Consider the following 20,875-nt stretch of genomic DNA (forward strand, 5'->3'; position numbering starts at 1 on the left):
GCTCTGTCAATCTGTTTTTTCACTTCAGCAGGTGGGTATTGTAGTTTTAAGAATGCTTGATAGATATCTTGTAGGTGCTTGTCTCTGTCTGAGGGATTGGAGCAAATGCAGTTGTATCTTAGAGCTTGGCTGTAGACAATGGATCATGTGGTGTGTCCTGGATGGAAGCTGGAGGCATGTAGGTAAGTATAGTGGTCAGTAAATTTCTGGTATAGGGTGGTATTTATGTGACCACCGCTTATTAACACAGTAGTGTCCAGAAAATGGACCGCTTGTGTGGATTGATCTAGGCTGAGGTTGATGGTGGGATGGAAATTATTGAAATCATGGTGGAATTCCTCAATTCCATGGGTCCAGATGATGAAGATATCATCAATGTAGCACAAGTAGAGTAGGGGCATTAGGGGACGAGAGCTAAGGAAGTGTTGTTCTAAGCCAGCCATAAAAATGTTGGCATACTGTGGGGCCATGCGGTACCCATAGCTTTGTATCATCACTTTTAAAGGATTATGTGTCTTTCTCTGAGCCCTGCACAGGTCGATTAATGGCAACAAAAGCCCCTGGCTTTAAAGGCAGAGGGGGATAAAAATTGTCCACACTAAAATCAAACAAAATATCTAAAATATTTATAAAATCCACTGTTCTGTAGCATGTGGCATATGCAGGATACTTTTACAGAACTGTGGGGTGGGGTGTAATTGTTTTTACCTGCAATCATTAAAGATGATCTGCATATATACTAAGTGGTGAAGCAGGTCATTGTAAACTTGTGATAATGAAATTTACTATGCCAACATGTGTGCTCTGTATAGTATTAGCTAATTTCACCATTGTTTTGTTCTCTGAACATTCTTTACCTTCTGCTGATTGGCCCCTCACTCCAGCTTCTTTCTGATCCTCTCCCTTATTGTCTCTGCACTTCAGTCTCACTCTAACTGCTTTTCATTCTTATCTGCTTCCTTCCCTCCGACCTCTTCCCATTCTTTCCTCTCCTCACCCACCTATTGTATTAATTTTGGTAGACTATGTGGGTCAAAGGTGTTAATATAATGCAGTCACTGTCCAACATTAAACTGTGTTAAACAAAATGCGGGGTTTGGTATACCGAGACCTCAGCCTGCATTAAATGTACCATTAAACATTCTTTTAACCTTTTATTAAAGATACAGAAAGGAAGGAAAAACCTTTAAAGCATATGAAATATATAGCTTTCAGTAAGACTTCCATTTTAACAACATCCCTTGTTCCCTTTCCCTTTAGCTGGAGAGTTTTAAAAGAAACCTTGTTTGATAGTCTTTTAGATGGTATCAAAGATGGTCATAAATGTCCTTTTGCAGAAAAGAGAAGTTAGTTGAGATGAGTGGAGCTGCTTTGTTGTTGCTGCTGCTGCTTTTAAAATCCAATCCCATTTCATCTCAGTTGGTTGGGATTCAGCTGGAGCTGGAAGGGGAGACAGTGTCATCTCAATCCCTCTCTTTGGCCTGGTCTGGTCAAGACATCCCTTAGGATTAGGATGATGAAGGCCTGGGGTCCAAGAGATAGGAATGGCAACCATGATGATGAGCTTGTTTCAGTAGTCTCCATCTGTTTTCTCTTCTGTCTTCTCTTCCTCTGCATCTGTTCTTTATTTAAGGACCCACAAAGGAAATGGTTTGTTGACTTTTGTCCTCAAATTAGGCCTAATATCCGACACATCAATTTTGGTTCATTAATGTCCAGTTCCACGTCTTCTGTTTTTACCAAGCATGATTTCAACACAGTCCTTGAATCATATCAATGTGGCCTTTTTGTTTGGATTAATTAAGGCTCTCTGTCTTGCTCTTTTGCAGCTGTTTATAACATTAATTATTTAAATCAACTTGTCTTACTTCTGTTAATATTTGCGACTATGAGTTATTGGAACATTTTGTGAACTTTCATATGCTTTTTACAATTGAGCTCACAATTAGGGTAAATTTATAGGCCCAATTATCACAATATATCTCAAACCTATATTACATTTAAGAGAACAAAAATTAAGTAAAACAAAACAAAACCACCAGTTACCATAATAATGAATTATTATTATTAAAAACAATCAATCAAAAAGGGAAAAATAATGGCAACTATCATTCTGTCCATTCTACTTGTATGTTATGTCCCTTTCAACCCAACTTTTGTATACCTTTTCAATTTAGATTGAAAGAGTCAGATTTTCAAAGGTACCTTCTTCTTCTTAGAGTATGCGCAATGTGCCTCAGGTGGCATGTGACCAGGATTCATCACTGAATTTGATTTGCTGGTTGGATCACTAGCTTCCCAATGTGGGTCAGGTACTGATAGGGAGTGCGACATGAATGCTGATTCATGCCCCCTCCAAGGTACCTAACAGTGCAGATAGGTGCCTAGAAGAATTTTCAAGAGTACTTTGGAACCTATCTCCCAAATTATTCTGGTTAGGTGCCTTTGAAAAACCCAGTAGTGTGCCTACCTGTGTCTTCAGATGCTGATATACCTTTGAAAATCTAGCCCTAAAATCCTTGTGACATGGGTCATCTACTATTACATCTGTACAGTTCCTAGAACAATGGGGTCCTGCGAGTTCGAAGCACTACACTATATAATAATAAGTAATAATTAATAATTAAGCTTGCAACCAGCTTGCCTTATGGAAGAAACCCTACTTATAACTTTAGAAAACTGATATGGCCTGAATATTGCCAGATTTAACTCTGAATACAAAGGATAAATGTTTCTGAAAAGTCTGATGAAAGCTGGTAAGCTATTTCTGTTATAGATCATTAAACAATTCCCTGGTGTGAAATTTTAAATTTTATCTAATGTTTCAAACGATCCAAACTGTTAAATTTCCTTGAAAACTTTTTCTCTGGTTATATGTGTATTGCCATTAATAGCCATTGTCTGAATTAGCTGGGGGTTCGTTCAAGCTTGGTATTGAGTGAGGAAAAGACAGGCAGGACCAGGGTAACACTGAAAAGCCAAGTGGCTGCGTTTATTTAGGGGATAATTACAACGTGGGCTGGGGGAGTAGGCAACTTTGGCTGGGATGGTATCAAAAGTACAAACACACCCCAAAACACAGTAATAATACACTTTATACTGCTCACCACACCACACCAAATAGGCAGACACACCAATCACACAGATAGGAATCGGGTTCGTCAGGGCGGTGCCCGGTGCAAACACAGAAAAGAGACCCACGGGCCACTGCCTCTGCCACCCTTGCGTTCACACAGAGGATAAATCCAGAGTGTGGTGCGGCTGCAGCTGGGCAGATTCCACTTACTCAGACCGCGGGGACTGGACCCCATTTGTCAGCTACTCTCTAAGTAGAGACAGCTCCCAGATTCATTCACTCCGGACAAAGACAGAGCAGTGATTCAAACACATAAAGCAGTTTGCAATTAACAATTCAATAACTAATAGAACAATAATACAAGCTAGCTAAACAATTGTGCAATTCTGAGCTCACTATACAATCCTGATATCCTGAGTAGATATTTGGTACCAAGTTAGGGAGGGGAAAAAACAAGAGGCTAGATAAGCTAACTGTCAGATATCAAAAAGCAAATACCGCACTCCAGGCGCAGCTGACCAGCAGAACAGACACCAGAAGCATGACGAGCTGACAGGGATCGGGTCCAAACGACAACGAATCCAAACGATACGACACGAGTGCACTTTACCGGGAGGAGACCCTGGCCGAACGAGTGATCAGGTCCTTCAGCTAACACGCGGATGCTCCACACAAATTTTTTGGGGGAAACCTAGTTTTATAGAAGGATCTCACTCCCTCGTGTCAGCATCTGATTGGCTCCCTGGTCCCTCCTCCCTTCAGGTTTCGAGCTGTTGCCACCCCACGTCGGAAGGCTTTGCACACGGCACACTGGAGTTGACGAGTAAACAAACCTGACCCTTAGATGACTGGGTCCAAAAAAGAGTGGGAAAATGAGTCGCTGGGCAGAATTAAGTCTCTGTATACAGTACTCTGGAGTTGCTAGGCAGAACTAGCCTGACCTCCAGACGACCGACCCAAAAAAACAGGTTGCTGGGCAGAATCAGGCCTTCATACATAGAACTAGCCTGACCTTTAGATGGCCCAGCAACAGAAAAAGAAAAAAACAAAAAACACAGGAGAGCACAACTGACTTGGTTGTGGATTCCACCTATTACAGCAGTTTTTACCAGAGTTTTTTGCCCTCTCATATACAACAAAAACCTGGTCCAAAATGGAGGCTGCCTTGTCCTTTTAGCAGGACAAGATGGCCGTGGACCGACAATTGGCCATACAGAGCCATAACTATGAATTGGATTGCGACAGCCATCAGCTTAAAGTTGTTTTTTTCTCCTAGTCCATTATCATCTTTGTTAACCCCACTGATGGTCTAATACTGGTCCTGACAGTCTGAGGAACAGTGTTCAATGTGCGTAATATTGTCAAGTTCTGTACATGGTGTAAATATAATTTATAGTACTTAGGTTTCAGTGTTTATTTACCCTTATTAGCTCCTTTCCCAGTCCTGCTAAATGTATAGAACATACATGCTATGAGACATGTTTCTTGCTTTTTGGGTAACAAAGGTGTAATTAAATCAGATATTACATTGCATCAAATAATATTACATTAAATATGGCAGCAGTAAGCATATATCTGTGAATAGTGGACATTCCATACTATACTGTTGTAATGGTATGAAGAGTTTTTTTGTTATAGACAGTTATGATTAAATGTTTATGCTAGTTACTACTTTTCAAATATAAGCATCACCACTTCAAATGTTGGTTTCTATAAATGGGAAAAGCGATTAGTCCATATAAAGGACTAGTTACATGCCAAGTTTCATTTCTAAAATGAAGTATTTATGTTGCTTGGAATACAAAGTATCCTTAATACCTTTTAATCTTTTTGCTATCCTTTAATATAAATGTAATCAAAACCAATTTTGATCCAGTTTGTTTAAAAAAATACTCTGAGATAAATCATTATTTTCATACTGAGAGGAGAGTAGATGATTTAAAACAGAAGTTTGTGTTGAAAACCCATTTGATCTTTCCCTATAATGTAGTATCATTAATGTACAGCTGTAAGAGAGAGAGCCTAGGTTTTACATGTTTAAAAAAAATAAAATTGTCCAATATTCTGGTGAAAATCAAAAGAAATTGAATTTTTGTCCACATGAAAGTAAGAATGCTACTATTAGCTGATACTAACACATCAGTGGAATATCATAGTTCTGTAAATAATTTGCATTTTTATTAACTTCTTAAGTATTTGCTTGTAAATGTTTCAGATTAGTTGATGCTAAAATGCATACTTCATTTGCACACTTTGACTATTTGTCCATTTAATAAGTTCATAGTTATTAGAAAAATGAGATAATAGTTAATTACTTTTCTTTTTTCCATTCTTTCAGACTTCATGAAAATAAATTAATCCTTCATTAATGGCCATGTTACCAGTGAATTCTGTGGCTCATTGATTACAAGTAGGGCATGTAAAGTTTTATATAACTCTTTACAGGAAGATCATAGATTGGTTGTGAGTCTTGTAATTAAAACTTTCTTCCACTGTCTTCAGTTTGGTTTTAACTTCTTATTTCTTGACTGGCATTATGTAATATGGTGAAGGTGTAATGCCTTCATTTTTTTTTAAGACTGATATATTGGAAGGCGAATAGAAGCCTTTAGGATTCCCTTAATACCTATTGTAAGTGAATTTCTATGATACTGTTTTTCCAAGTAGCTTTTATTTTCTGCTTTATGTGCATCCTGGCAGTTGGTTGATTTAATGTTTATTTCAAAACAACAAAAATAATGAAGGCCATGTTTGAGTTACTGACAACTATTCAGATTGAGGTGTTTTATTTTCCTATGTAGTTCTCAGGAAAACAGTACAAGACACAAAATGCAAAAAAGAATTTGGCTGCTATGTTAGCAGTGCATTCTGCAAGGTGCTGAGCACTATGGCCAAGATCCAGCAAAGTCTTTAAGCATGTGCTTAACTTTGAGCATGTACATAGTTTTATTTCAATTCACATGCTTAAGTACTTCACTGTATGGATCACCTTGCAGGATCAACTATTCAGCAGGCAAGATGATTCTGAAGAAAAGCCAGATTGCAAGAAAATTATAGTGAAGATAAAATAAAACATTGATCTGTACTTTCTAGTCACTAGGGGAGGGAAAATGAACAATGAAAAACCTTATTAACTGAGAATCCATATAGAAGAGTATTTTTTTTCTTTTTTACATTTTTGAAAGTTGGCTATTTGATAGATCATGATCTTCAAAAGTCTCTTTTTGAAGAACACTAGTACAGTATTGAGCAATTGTGGTAATCTGTTTCCCTTAAGTGAGCCCACAGGAAGGGCTTTGGTTCAGACTCTGCTCATTCTATTCAAAGTCATCCTTTTCTTTTCTTTTCTCCACTGGAACAAATACCCAGAGTCCATCAGGCCAGGTAGTCTTGGTGATGCCTATTCACTTTGAACTCTGTGGCCAAATGCAATGTAGTCCATCCTATGTGCCACTAATTATCAGTCAACATTCTTGAAAAATAACATGACAGACACAGTACGTTGCCAGAGACAACATTCAGCAAAGCTAATTTCCTCTTCAGAGTTCTACATGGAAAATACACCTTGGTATCTCAATATAGCTATTGAAATTCGCATGACAGGTCCTTTTTTGGTTACCCCCAAAACAGCATGTTACATGATATGTAAAATAAATTTCCATTCACACAGAAATCGTCTTACTTATTTCAACTGAGGATTTCTAAAAACTGCAAAGTACCAGTGCTAATAATACATGCACCTTGTTTTTAAAGAGCCATTTTCCTGCAGGATATGTGTAACACTGAGATTGTGTGCCAGTATAACAAATCACATTTAATATTTGCTTTTTTAAAAAAAATGAGTTAAAATCTGTTAGAGATATTCTGGTAGCAGAGGTAGGCTAAACATTTTTTTTTATATTAAATATTTGCATTATACCCAGCTGCACATGCACACGCAAGTTGAGGGGACAGGACACAAAAAGCTTTCCATGCAGCTGCTGGGAACAAAGGCAGTGTACACCCTTATCTTGAAGGGTGAAATCCTGGACCCATTGAAGTCAATGGGATTTTTGCCATTGACTTCAGCAGGGTCAGGATGTCACTTGAATCCTTTCCTGTGGCTCAACACAATCCCTTCTGCCCTCATCAGGGGAGCTAGTGTTCACACTGTACCTTGTCAAAAGTATGTTGCTCCTGCTATCCAGGAGGCCTTATTTTTGCACAATGGCCCAGAAGCCAGCCAGGGGTGTCCTTAGCATGGGTTCAATTGGACCCACAGAAATCATGAAACCAAGGGTTCCAAACTTGAGTGGTGCTGTGACCCCACTTGCAAGGTCTCAACATCTGGGGTGGGGATCTGGGTCCAGTCCCATGAGACAGGAGCCCCCACTGCAGGACAAGTATGGGGTGGGCTCACTGTCCAGGTGCCTCCTCCCAGCCCAGGGCCTTCCCTCTGCACCAGGCCAAGATTAGGGTTGTAGTGCATGGGTAGAGGGTGCTGCTGTGAGTGCTCAGTGACCCCTTAACTACTACTAAGTATAGTGCACCCATTGAATGGAGAGACTACATCAGCCCCTGCCAGGAGCTATTCCTTTGCCAGTAGCCTCCATGCTACTCATTGCTGCAGGAAGTACTTAAAAGGCAAAGCTTGTCCCGTATGATGCAGGTATTCAGGGTCATATTTTAAATTGGTGGTAGTATTTCTTCTGTGAAAAAAAGTTTCACTTAAGCCTTTTGGTGACTGTTCTCTGTTAATACTTGTAGACTAGATAAAATTGTACTTTGGACGAAATATTGCTTGCATTATTCAGACAAATAGTCCCATTATCCTCAAGTAACCACCCTAATTGCATAAGGTTATCAGGATGATAAAGTATTTTATAAAGCAATTTTAAATTGTTAAAATAAATTAATTACTTTCTATTTCTTGCTCTACTCCAAATAGGCCATCTCCTGCAGTCCTTGACTTCCCTCGGTAAGGCCCCCAAGATTTGGCAAAATGTATTTTTCTGTTTGTAGAGACACTTTTTAACATAATGATTTCTTTATCAAAAAGAGATGCAAGGGGTTGAGGGGGAAGGGACTTAGTTTTTGAAAAATATGCATATAAAATTTTCAGGAATAATAAGATCCTTTTTGGTGTAACCATTGCCTGAAAAATGTTGTTATCAAATTTCAACTTTAAGCTGAGTTGCCATAAAATGATCCATCTTAAGATCTTATAATGACTCCGGAGCAATGTATGACTCACCACTGTGTGTATATATATGAGTGTGTATGTATATGTGCGTGTGTAAAATAAGATGGATACGGAATTACTAGCCTGAATGGAGTGGCTACTGCCTTGCAGTCAGATGAAAATTGCTGCAACTGAGTTGAAGCCAAGTGTCTCAGGCAGGCTTTTAAGTTTGATTTAATAAGACATTATTTGTGTTTGTTAAATATCAATAATTATTGAAAAAGCTCCAATGAGGTTAATAAGTAGCAAGAGCTGAATCTAGTTTCTTTGTCATTAACTCCAAATTATAAACACAAACAATTAGATAGATGGGGGAGGTAATATTTTTTATTGGACCAACTTCTGTTGGTGAGAGAGTCAAGCTTTCAAGGTTACACAGAGCTCTTCTTCGGGTTGGAGCTCTGTTTAAGCTCAAAAGTTTGTCTCTCTCACCAATGGAAGTTGGTCCAATAAAAAATATTACTCCACCCACCTTGTGTCTCTAATATCCTGGGACCAACACAGCTACAATAACAGTGTGTAAAATACAAACAATGACAATAGATTATTAGGAGAATAAATATGCAAGAAACGTTTAAGCATTCTTAGGTCTGCATATTGCTCTAAATCTAGATATAACTTTAGATGGCACTAGAAGTTTTGTCTAAATAGGGGCTTCAGGCTGGGATCTCAGGGGCCCAATCCAATTTTCTTTGAAGTTAATGACTGCAAACACCGGCTTCAAGTGGGAGTTGGTTCAGGACCTGTGAGTGTTTCAGAATGTTAAGGAATCCCAAAACTTGATTATTTAGTGATGTGCAGAATTTCAAGAGATTGGGTTTAGTTCTTAGTTTTCATTAATTCTTCCTTTTTTTAAATAATGTAGTGCTTTAAGTAATAGCCAAATAAAGTGACAAAGCCATTACTGAAGGTGTTACCCCCCACTCTGAACTTTAGGGTACAGATGTGGGGACCTGCATGAGATAAACCCTATGTTTATTTACCAGCTTAGATCTAGTAGCTGCCACCACCAAATAGTTTAAACAAACATTTATGGGAGAGTCATTGGGAAACTCTGTCTTCCCCCCAAAATATCTCCCCAGTCTTTATCCCCCTTTTCATGGCAGGATTGAGACTGATTCACCTCCCACCAATTCCTGGTGAGCCCAGATCCAAAAAACCCTTGGATCCTAAAACAAGGAAAAATCAATCAGGTTCTTAAAAGACTTTTAATTAAAGAAAAAGGGTGAAAGGAATACCTCTGTGAAATTACCATGCAAGCTGCTCTCACAGACAACAGATTCAAAACACAGAGGATGTCCCTCTGGGCAAAAACTTAAAGTTACACAAAAGAAACCCAATTTGATTCTCCCTCTTATGCAAAAGAAAGTCACAAAAGAAAATAAAAATAATCTAATACATTCCTTCTCTAAATACTTACTACTTTTAAGAAATGTTAGATGGCTGATTCCTGGATCCTTCCCTCCAGCACAAACTTACTGAACAGACAAAAGACTCATTTCCCTCTTTGAAAACATTTTGTCCCCACATTGGTTCCTCTGGTCAGGAGTCAGCTAGGCTATGTGAACTTCTTAACCCTTTACAGGTAAAAGAGGAATTAACCCTTAACTGTCTGACAGTTTGGGGGGTTGGAGAGTGGGGTCATTCTCAGAAAGGTAGGACAATTATCAGTGATACTGATGGGGGGAAAAACATAGCAGTGAAGAATATTTCAGCCATCTTCCCATGCAAAGGGAAAGGAAAATACACAAATTGTGACTTTATTTAATCAAACAAAAAGCAATACAAAACAAAAAACCCTGATTTTTTTTAACAAAATAAGAGTTTGTCTATGTAACCATTTAAAATTAAGTGATCACAATGTGATTAACAAGCACATCATTGTATATACTGGAAAAGTAGAAAAATACATATTAAAAATGCCTGGGTCAGAGTTAAGGCATTATATTTGTGATGAAATGTCCTTTTTAGAAAAAAATACTCGATAAGAACAATGTTTTTGTTTATTATGCAAGCAGTTTAAGATTTATGATGCCCTTAATTAATTTGCTGGCATTTAGTGCTAGATTTTTCACTTAGTAACATTAAAAAGATTTTGTATCCAAGGCTGATAACAGAATGTTGGCTGTACGAAATACTTTAAATCTAGGTTTTTAATATTTATGTCTGAAGCTGGTTGAAAAATAGAATTTCCTTTCAAAAGTTAGAAAAAAACAAAGAAAATTCATTTTTTCCAACATGTGTATTTGTAGACCCCCCCTGTCCCACTGCCCCAGTTTCTTCATGAAAAACCTAACACTAAAATGTCTTCAGTTGTTTTTGGGGAAAAAAAGGGGGTGGGGGAGAAAGATATTAGGTTTTCATTAGAAAACATGGAAAATATTGCAAGGAATGTGCATTTCCCTTGGAAAACTTTTATTTCAGAAAAAGGCCATTTTTGGTATTTTAAAAACATCTGAAAGGAAAAATTGAACCAGCTATTTCATCCGATCAGGTAGGAAAAAAAGAGAATACCTCAGCTGAAAAGCAGCAGCCAGATCTTTTTAAACTATTATACAGCAGTCTGCTGGAGGAAATATATACATTATGCAATAGATCCTAATAGCCTGGATTAAAAACTTCCAGTCTCTTCAATAGGATTTGTGAGTGTGTATTACCTCAGAAAATGAGGTTGTAATTTTTATAGAGCTTTTTTTAAGGCTTGCTGCCTTATGTAACTATTGAACTAACAGAATTTTTAACATCAATTCCCAGAGGCTTTCTAACTTTCAAATCACATTATATATAAATTTAAGTACAAATCTTTCAAAAGTAAAATCCCTACAGGGAATACTCTCTCTTGTTCCACAAATTGCTGCATAGTTATAGTGTCCACCTAAAGTCTTTATGATACCTGAAATGTTATAAAGTTGGAGACAAACTTATTGAGTACAAGAAACTTAGTATGGAATATCTGCAAATAGCCATGATGATGAGCAAATGGGATTAATTCTGAATCCCATAACAATGCTGTGTTATTCAGTGAACTGTTCATCAGTGATTAGTGTTCTCGCACATTCACTTCTTATTCTGGTTCTATGTCCTCTTCACCAGATACCAGAGAATGAGACTAGAGTAAACACAGCCTAGCCACCATGAGTTGCAAGGGGGAAACTAATCACATTTATAAAACAGATTGTGAGTAACTTGCACATTTTTAGACTATCCACCCTTTAAAATAGGGATTAGGTTTTCATCTGTGATTGGTAAATTCCTAGCCCAGGTTGGAAATTACCATGCACACTAAATAATTAGCAAAGAATCCTGTGGCACCTTATAGACTAACAGACGTTTTGGAGCATGAGCTTTCGTGGGTGAATACCCACTTCATCGGATGCAAGTTATAACTGAGGATGTAGAATCAAGATATTATATGTTATGAGTAAAAAAAAAAAGCCTTTTTTTTCCAGTATCATCTGGAAAAATCAGATATGAAGACAGTAGATGTGAACCTAAACAAAATCACTTCATGTGAACCTAAACAAAAGCTGCTCCATACCAGCTGAGTGATGTTAAGCCAGAGAATATATGTCAGTACTCTAAGGTGTATGCTCAAGCTACACACTTTATGCACATACCTCTTGCCATAGGAAGAGAAGTTAAAAACAATCAGATATCTGTTTTGTCAAACTGGAAAAGGTGCCAGGCTCTATGGATACCCACTTCCTAAAGTAACACAAAAGAATAAGCATCAGATTAATGCTAGCATGAATACTATTCCCAGGTTCCCTCTGTTGACACATTGTAAAATGGATGAGATGAACTCCAGCCAATAAACATATTAAAGATATATAGATATCTGAATAGAGAGGATGAGCTATTCTGATGCAACATAATGGTTATCAACATAATTAGATCATGGCAGAAGAGATGGAATCACAAATCATGGATGGTTACTCACCAGGCAGAATGGTCAGTGTCACTTGGTTCCCGTAGATGTTTGAAGCCTCACCAGGAGGTCAAGGTTCTAATAAAAGGGCAGTTGTACTAAAAAATTGCAAGACTGCCTGATGTATTGGTGCAGTCTATAACATTCCCTTTAATTTCACTGACAGAAATAATAATACTTGGCTCTCATATAACACCGTTCATCAGTAGATCTCAAAGTACTTTACAAAGGGAGGCAAGTATCATCATCCCCATTTTGTTAATGGGGAAACTGAGGCATAGAAAAGCAAAGCGGCTTGTGCAAGCAACTAGCAGCAGACCCATGACTAGAACCTACTTCTTCTGAGTCTCATTTCAGTGCCCAATCCAGTATACCAGTGACTTTCAACCTTTCCAGACTACTGTACCTCTTTCGGGAGCCTGATTTGTCTTGAGTACCCCAAAGCTTCACCTCACTTAAAAACTATTTGCTTACAAAATCAGACATAAAAATACAAAAGTGTCACAGTACACTATACTGAAAAAATGCTTAATTTCTTATTTTTACCATATAATTATAAAAAAAATCAGCTGGAATATAAATATTGTACTTACATTTCAGTGTTTAGTACAGAGCAGTATAAACAAGTCATTGTATGAAAATTTAGTTTGTACTGACTTTGCTAGTGCTTTTTATGTAGCCTGTTGTTAAACAAGGCAAATATCTAGATGAGTTAATGTATCCACTAGGAGACCTCTGGATACCCCCAGGGGTACACATACACCTGGGTGAGAACCACTGTACTAGACTATGTTGTTTCCTCTATGTCAAACAAGTGCCCCACACACTGCATGCAACACCACCTGTATGTAGTACAGTAGGCATGAATATATGCATAGCAGCATCGCCTATAGGCAATAATCACTATAGGCAATAATCATTCAAACATGGGTGGTTGGTAGCTGGCAGATATACACAGAATATTTCTACCACTTCAGAGTGAAGGAAAAGATTAAGTGTGATGACAAGCTAATGGCACGACAACCAAATATTTGTATTATGTGACTTTGCTTGTCTTTCACCTGAATTATACAAGCCTGTGGAAGCTGTAAACATTCCTTCCACATATGTATCTGAAACATCTGAAATATGGTGCCGTTTGGGGCCTACGCCTTTATTTGTTGCATTTTGACAAAGGTTTTCAGGGTGTGGCCTTATATGCCTGTGCTAGATTTGTATTTTTATATAGCCAAATATATTAAGCTTCTCCTTGCTGAAGGGGTACACAGTTGCTGTGATGCTTTTATTTATTTATTTATGTATAATTGGTGTATCCATCACATAGAGGGAGCGTTCAGATCAGTGTCTAGTTAGCTAGTCTTTCTCACATTCAAAAGTGGCCACTCTCTATCCCCATTGTGGTATTCTGCCATTGTGATGGGGTCTGCTTACCCCGCACTAGCCCAGACAAGGTTAAGCCCATGTTATTGACAGCGGAAGTCCCGCCTCTCTGGCAAGACTGGGCATGCTCCAAGTGCTCTAGTAATATAAAGGGAGGGAGCCCAGCTCATTCTGGGCTGGAGGCTGCAGGGGAAGCACCTGCCTGGGAAACTCCTGCGGAGGGCCAGCCACAGCCTCTGACTGCACCGGGAATCAAAGCCAGGGGCAGCTCTAGGCATTTTGCTGCCCCAAGCACGGCAGGCAGTGCCTTCGGCAGCTTGCCTGCGAGAGGTCCCAGGTCCCACGAATTTGGCAGCAGCCTGCGGGAGGTCCGCCGAAGCCGTGGGACCAGCGGACCATCCGCAGGCATGCCGCCAAAGGAAACCTGCCTGCCGCCCTCACGGCGACCGGCAGAGTGCCCCCCATGGCTTGCCGCCCCAAGCACGCGCTTGGGGTGCTGGTGCCTGGAGCCGCCCTGATCAAAGCCGTCCCTGGCCTGTCTGCACCCCAGCAACTGGAGGAACCCTTGAAGATGGCTGGCCCTGCCGAACACAGAGGACTCGACATCTCAGGGGAAACCCCAAAACAGACTCTGGTAGGAAGTGACCCAGGGAGGGTGATGGAGTGATACCTTCCACCCTGGGGAAACTCAGTGTGTTTCGGTAGGACTCCCCCGCTGAGTCAGTGGCAAGCCACTATGCCACTGTTAGGGCCCTGGTTTGGGGCCCAGTGGAGTCGGGTGGGCCCGGGCCCCCCTACCGGGGCTGCCACACCCCATAAGGGGTGCCCCAATGCAATAGACTCTGGCCGCTAGGCCACGCTATCCTGCACCCAAGGGTGGAGTTGTAGACTCTGGACGCTAGGCCACGCTGTCCTGCACCCAAGGGTGGTGCTATAGATTCTGGCCGCTAGGCCACGCTGCCCTGTACTGAAAGGCTGCTTCATAGACTGTGATGGATAGGTCACGCGGCCCTGACCCTAAGGGGGTGGATCGTCACAGCCATGTATACCAAAAAGAATATTGTGTGGGGTGTGCATAATGTCTGGGATTATCTTACCTGCATAGTGTGAGCAATGTACAGGAGAAACTGACTTGGAGAAGTAGGGAATTTAGCCCATCAAGGAAACAAAACATCCTACATAGTAATACACTATCAAATGCACATTGCATGCTGATGAGAAGACAGAGTTGCCTGCATTTCTGAGTTTCCCCTTACATTAGGACCACAGGACTGGGCTGAAGGAAGTTTTGACTGCATGGAGGTTCTGTGGATTAGTTGTGATCATATTTTTGACAGTTGAAAAAGATTGCAAATTGTCATAAATTGTTTGAATGGCAGACAGAATCTGGTGATTTACTTTCTGACTGATCAGTGTCTTGCCCACACTTTTCTGAAATCTGCAAAATTATAGTGTGTGGTGATAACTCTTTCCTTCATATTTTGCTGTAATAAGAGACACATTTGATGTTCTTGTCCCAAAACCTAAACAGAAGGTTTCTTTACTATGAATACGCTATACATGTTCCTGAAGGGTATTGCTTTAAAAATGCAGATTCTGAATACTAAGGGTATACGTCTTTGAAAAATGATCCCTGTTTGTCATCTTTATCTCTTCTGATTATATTGAACATGACATGAATATTCATAATATTCATTTGACAAAGTACACCTTCACACATGTTGCTCTATTCAGTGATAGATTTTTTCTATTAATTGTTCAGAAAGGTAATTAGGATTGATATATGTAGAAATATGCTGAGACACTCCATAGCTGTTACAGTAAAAGAAACTTATCTATTTTTTAAGCATAATTGAGCAGGAGTAAAATAAATTAAAGACTTAATCACTGTGGTATTTTTTCCAGCACTGCCTGTTGCTTTGCATCTGGAAGGTCTTAAGAGTCTCAAAATTAATTTGCCAGGCATTTGACAGAATCCTTTCCAGAAGCTAGAATTCTTCCACTGCATACAATATTAGGCTATCTTCATTATGGTGATTTGCAATTGAATGAGATTAGATTGCTTGTAGTGTCTGGTATTTTTTCTTCTTTTAATTTGATTTCTATAAGCATTAAGTGGACATTTTCAGTATGTCCCAATTTTGTATCTACAATGTCCAGGTGCCAAAATGAAAAGTTGAAAGAGTTCTTATCTTTCAAAATATTAAATTTTTGTTCACTTAATTAGTCTCTTGACTCAGTCAGACCTCACACTGACCTTAGTAAAAGTCAATTTGTTTATTATAAATTGAAAATGCTAATTAGATACCAGAAGGAATATTCCTTCATTTGTACATTTAAATGAAGCCTTAGCATGTCATGTTGCTTCCAAAGACAAATATCAGGGGAATGTTCATTAAGTTATCAAAACAGGAAGCAAAGATGCCCATGTACTTTTGAGGTGAAATCTAGTCTCTCTCTTGTAACATACTGTCATACTGAGTTCTATGCGATGAGAGAAATGAGTGTCCACAAAATCAGGATATTTTTTCTGAATTTGTTTGTTTGCAAAACGGGCATACCTCATATTACCATTTTGAGCAAGAGAAACTAAACAGAAATTGTGGCATCAAAGCAATTGTGTCAAAAGAGCAGGAAAGCAGAAGTTTCTCTCTCAAGTGCTGTGCCAAATTGTGTCTGACTGTGTTCTAACTCTTTTCCCAAGCTCACTGAAATCTCTTAAATGCTTTAAATGTCATCCAAAGCCATTACCTCAGTGTTAACTACTCTCTCAGTTTTGTCACAGACAGAACAATTTTGGTGTGTTTTCTTAAATCTCGAGCCTCTGGATTCAGGTGAATATGTGAGAATTTTAGCTTCTGTCATCACAAAAGTATGTTTCTAGCCCTCTGGTTGTGGAGAAAAGCTTGGAAAGGTGATCCCCAAAGGTTCAAATACAAGAAGACGTAAAAAGAATTAAAAAATATATATTTTTTTAAATCACATTTGTTTTAGCCAGTCATAATTTTCTAGGGGGGCAGCGTCATGATTTTTCAATGATTGAGGTTGGCAAAGGAGTTATCCCTCACATGACCTTGGATTTTTGAAAACCAAAAGGAAGCCTATTTAATTATTGTATGAAGAACACTCAGAAGGGGCAGAGTTCTGCTTTAATTAACATGCAAATCTATTGAAAGAGAACAATATGGCCCTAAGGGTTCCAGTGTGTGCATGCCACTTAAGATAGAGGACTGGGTCATCATCTGGTGTAAAACTGGTATAGCTCCATTGAGGCTACACTTATTTTACTGAGGTTGAAGATTTGGCCCAGAAGACCTATTGTCCATCCCAGTTAACCCAATCTGCTATTGAGCTAGATGTATCTGCAGAGGATGCTGATCCCTTTCGCAAGTTCCCTTCCCCATCTCTTATTGCTTATAACAATAAACATACTTAATATTTTCACTTCTTTGGCTGCAGTATTTTCTCTGTACCTAGCTATTGGAATGAATGAACAGACTTGAATTCAACTGGGGAAATAGTAACTCTGCTGCAACCCTAGGAATTGTGCATCCCTGCATATTGATGGCAGTGGAAGGGACTCGGCAATACCATTTCAAATCTAAGGTGAACCCATGATATTCTTCAAGGACGGGCAAGTTTACCAACATCTCGGCATGCCCATAGGTTTCTGTGTCCAGCAGACACCTGAGGATACCATCACGGAGATGATGTGGCTAGGATCGAGTTCTCCCTACTGGTACCATGGCAGAAGATTGATGCCTTGAACACCTTCCTGATCCCCCATGTCTCATTTGTCCTGAGTGGATCTGCTATAGTGAAGGTACCTCTGAACAGGGCAGACAACACCATCAGGCAGATTGGGGAAGAAACATCCACTTCTTCACTGAGGGCCAGCAATGAACTGGTGTACATCTTGCACAGGCAGGGTGGCGCCAATGACCCTCTTATGGGTGATCTCTACGACATTGCGGTGATCACTCATGCCTTCCACCTGCTGAGGTGCCCAGACACCATGGTGAGAAACATCACAGAAAGTGCTATCCAGGATGTCATCAAGAAGTGAATCACAAGGACCCCCTCGATCAAGATGTCATCACCTACCTGAGCGGTTCACTGGAAGGCAAATTTGAAAGAGATGGGGGAGACTTTGCTTGGTTCTGGACTTGTGCTCGCATCACTACATGACAACTGGAGAAGCGTATTGGCTGCTGCTGGACATGGTGCGAGGAATGCCAGGAGCTGGGAGTCCTGGTGCCACAGGTGAAGAACACGGACCACACAATCATCACTCTGAGAGCTAGAAGCATGCTGGAGAGGACCCTGAAGGATACCATCTGCTGCCGGGATGTGGAAAACCTGAAGTGGAAGCTGGACCAGACAAGGTGTTCGAGGTGATGTGCAAGTGGGACGCCAGCAACCACTTCCTCCCTGAGGGCAACTTTACACTATTTGACAACTGGAGGTTCATCCACAGGGCCCGTCTCAACTGCATTGCACTGAACGGAGCCGTATGCCATGGCAATCAGGATAAGCAATTCAGGAAGTGCGGCTATGCAAACCAGACACTACCCCATGTCCTGTCTAGCTGCAACTTAACCCCTGGCAGCTGCGACATAACGCCATCCAAGATTGCCTAGTCAGAGCCATCCTGCTACCCATAGGGAAGGTGGCTGTGAACTCTGCCATCTACAGAACCCTTCCACAACCAACTCTCTATATAACTTCTCATGAGTGATGTACCCGAATACTTGGATGCTAATTCCTGAACTCTATTCTTAAATATATTCACCTAAGTTTTGGTTATTGCTGATTATGCACTTTATGTATCTTATGACTTTAAAAACAAACATTGTATTTGCGGATGATCTAAGCCCTATACTCAGATATACAGACACTCTTTTCTTAACCTGTGTATTATATTATTTTTTAACATTAGCTTTAATAAAAATGTTAATTCTTTGAAAACAGGGAGTACAGAGCTGATATGGCACAGTCAACTGTATAATTAAACTGCAAAAGCTGTGTGACAGGCGCCTACCTCCAGGAGAGGGTTGGGGCTTACTCCTCAGTCAGTATCTCCCATTGGCTACCTTGACTAGCCTACTCCCTGCCTAGCTTGCTGCCTTCTGTGAATGCCAGTGTTAAGGTGGCTATCTTTCCCCATGTATTGTAGAGGGAGCATAGGTGCCTAACTCAGGGTCTGTGAATCACAGTGGTTTTCTAGGCATCACAACTCCTATCTCTTTTCGTGCATCCAGGCCTTAGACACTTTTAAAAATTTTACCCGAGCTCTAACAACATCAGCTTTTAAAATAACTACGAAGGTTGGAGTACCCTTATTTTTTCTGCGTTGCTACAATCGTGGTGTGTTACATTAGAAATGAGCCTGAGCTGCAAAACCAAATGTTAGCAAAGGCAGTGGAGTTTGGGAGGTTTTGTTACTAGAGTAATGTATAAGTATGGTGTATATAAAATCAAAATAAGACAGTCAAGAAAGGAAAGAGAGAGGTTTGTAAGCACTTCTTTCTTTTCACATAGTTGTTAATAGCTGGCAATTAAATATGTTTACTTTTTTCATAATTTGTAATGGTATTAAAATCTGAGGTTCCCACATAAGCTGTAAACTGAAAATCAAAAGCAAATCACAACTATATTTGCCACAATCCTAGTTTAGCCATCTCTTACACATCCTGGCATGGGGGTGTGTCTATTAACTGTAGGAGAGGAGAAAGTTTTATTAGGGTGAGGTTTTCTAAGACAGAAAGTGGAGCTAGCCCCCCAACTGCCATTGAAAATCAGATTGTGTGCCCTAGCTCTGTACCACCTTCATAAGGGCCCAACCATAGTTGACGTTAGCTGCTCCAACCAGCATTAGAACAACTAAGTAAAACTAGAAAAGGCTTCTAATGTCTCATGTCACTTCCTATTTCATGTCGCATTGAGGTCTCAGAGCTTCTTTTGAGGTTATCTGTGGCAATAGATAGAATAGAAAAAAAATGCTCAAAATTTAACAAAATAATGTTTGTTTTTTTAATATATATTTGAGCTAATTGTAGAGAGAGAGCTTGGTAGCAGAGCTGGTAAAAATGAATGTAAAAATGTTTTGACAAAAAGTGATTTTTTTTGCCTTTTTTTTAAAATTTAAATGAGAATGTCTCCCTTTTTCTTTAACGAGATCTCATTACATGTGGTTTTATGTAAGTTTGTGTGCATGTCTGAGTGCATTGGGACATTTTTCATTGAAAAATTACTGATACCTGACTACACTAACAGAATCTAGCTCCTGCTTCAGAATGTGTAATAGGACAATATATAAAAGATGAGGCAAAAGCTTTTGGATATTTGTAGAGCATTCAATTTGAAGAAACCAAGCCATGTCAGCCAGTCAACCTCAGCTTGCTTTCAAACAAGGACAACTGCCACAAGAAAAAAAAATGCATGCAGTGCTGGTGTAGCCGTGTTGGTCCCAAGATATTAGAGAGACAAGGAAGGTGAGGTTATATCTTTTATTGGACCAAGTTCTGTTGGAAAAATTGCCACTTTACACAATGTCACAAGTATTGTAAGACAGCCTCAAGCATGAACCCTGGATTGCACTCAATCAAGGAATAAAATGTCTAAATTAAAAATATCAGACCTTATGTCCAGTAAAGGAACCTTGCCTGCTCAAAGCAGACAGGTGATTTTTAAAGAAACAAAGCTGTATTCTATATGAATTGATTCCCAACTGTAATTTTAAACTTCTCTCTTTCCCTCGGTGAACCTGGTGAGCTAGCCAGACTGACATCTCCCTATTTTTCTGTCAGAACAAAACATCCAGGAAAAAACTCCTCTATGGACCAATATGGTTTAATCTTATTACTAATATAACAGCAGTTTGATACTCAGCAGCCAATCATTCTCATTTGAGTGATCAGTGTATCACTTAGTATTGTGGTTCTGCCTAGATACTAAGGTGACGGGCACATTAGAAATAGCATGGGAAACTGATATACTTAGATGAATAAGGACACAGTTGTTCCTAGTACATTATTTGCTCCCCTTGGCATTATTCTATGGCTAGTGTCTGAGCCAAAACAGTGAGGGGCTTGGAGAATGTGAAGCTACTAAAGGAAATGGGTGGTCAGGAAGGGGAAAACATTTACATTCTTTTTAGGGCTTCTCTTCACTTCAGAGTTAATTCAAGTTATAGCTTGAGGGTTGTCCCTAACTTGAGTTTTATCCACACATAAAAACCATTAACTTAAGTGTAGTGCTGCTTGCAACT

Source organism: Mauremys mutica, chromosome 6 (assembly GCF_020497125.1).
Source record: "Mauremys mutica isolate MM-2020 ecotype Southern chromosome 6, ASM2049712v1, whole genome shotgun sequence".
NCBI lineage: Eukaryota > Metazoa > Chordata > Testudines > Geoemydidae > Mauremys > Mauremys mutica.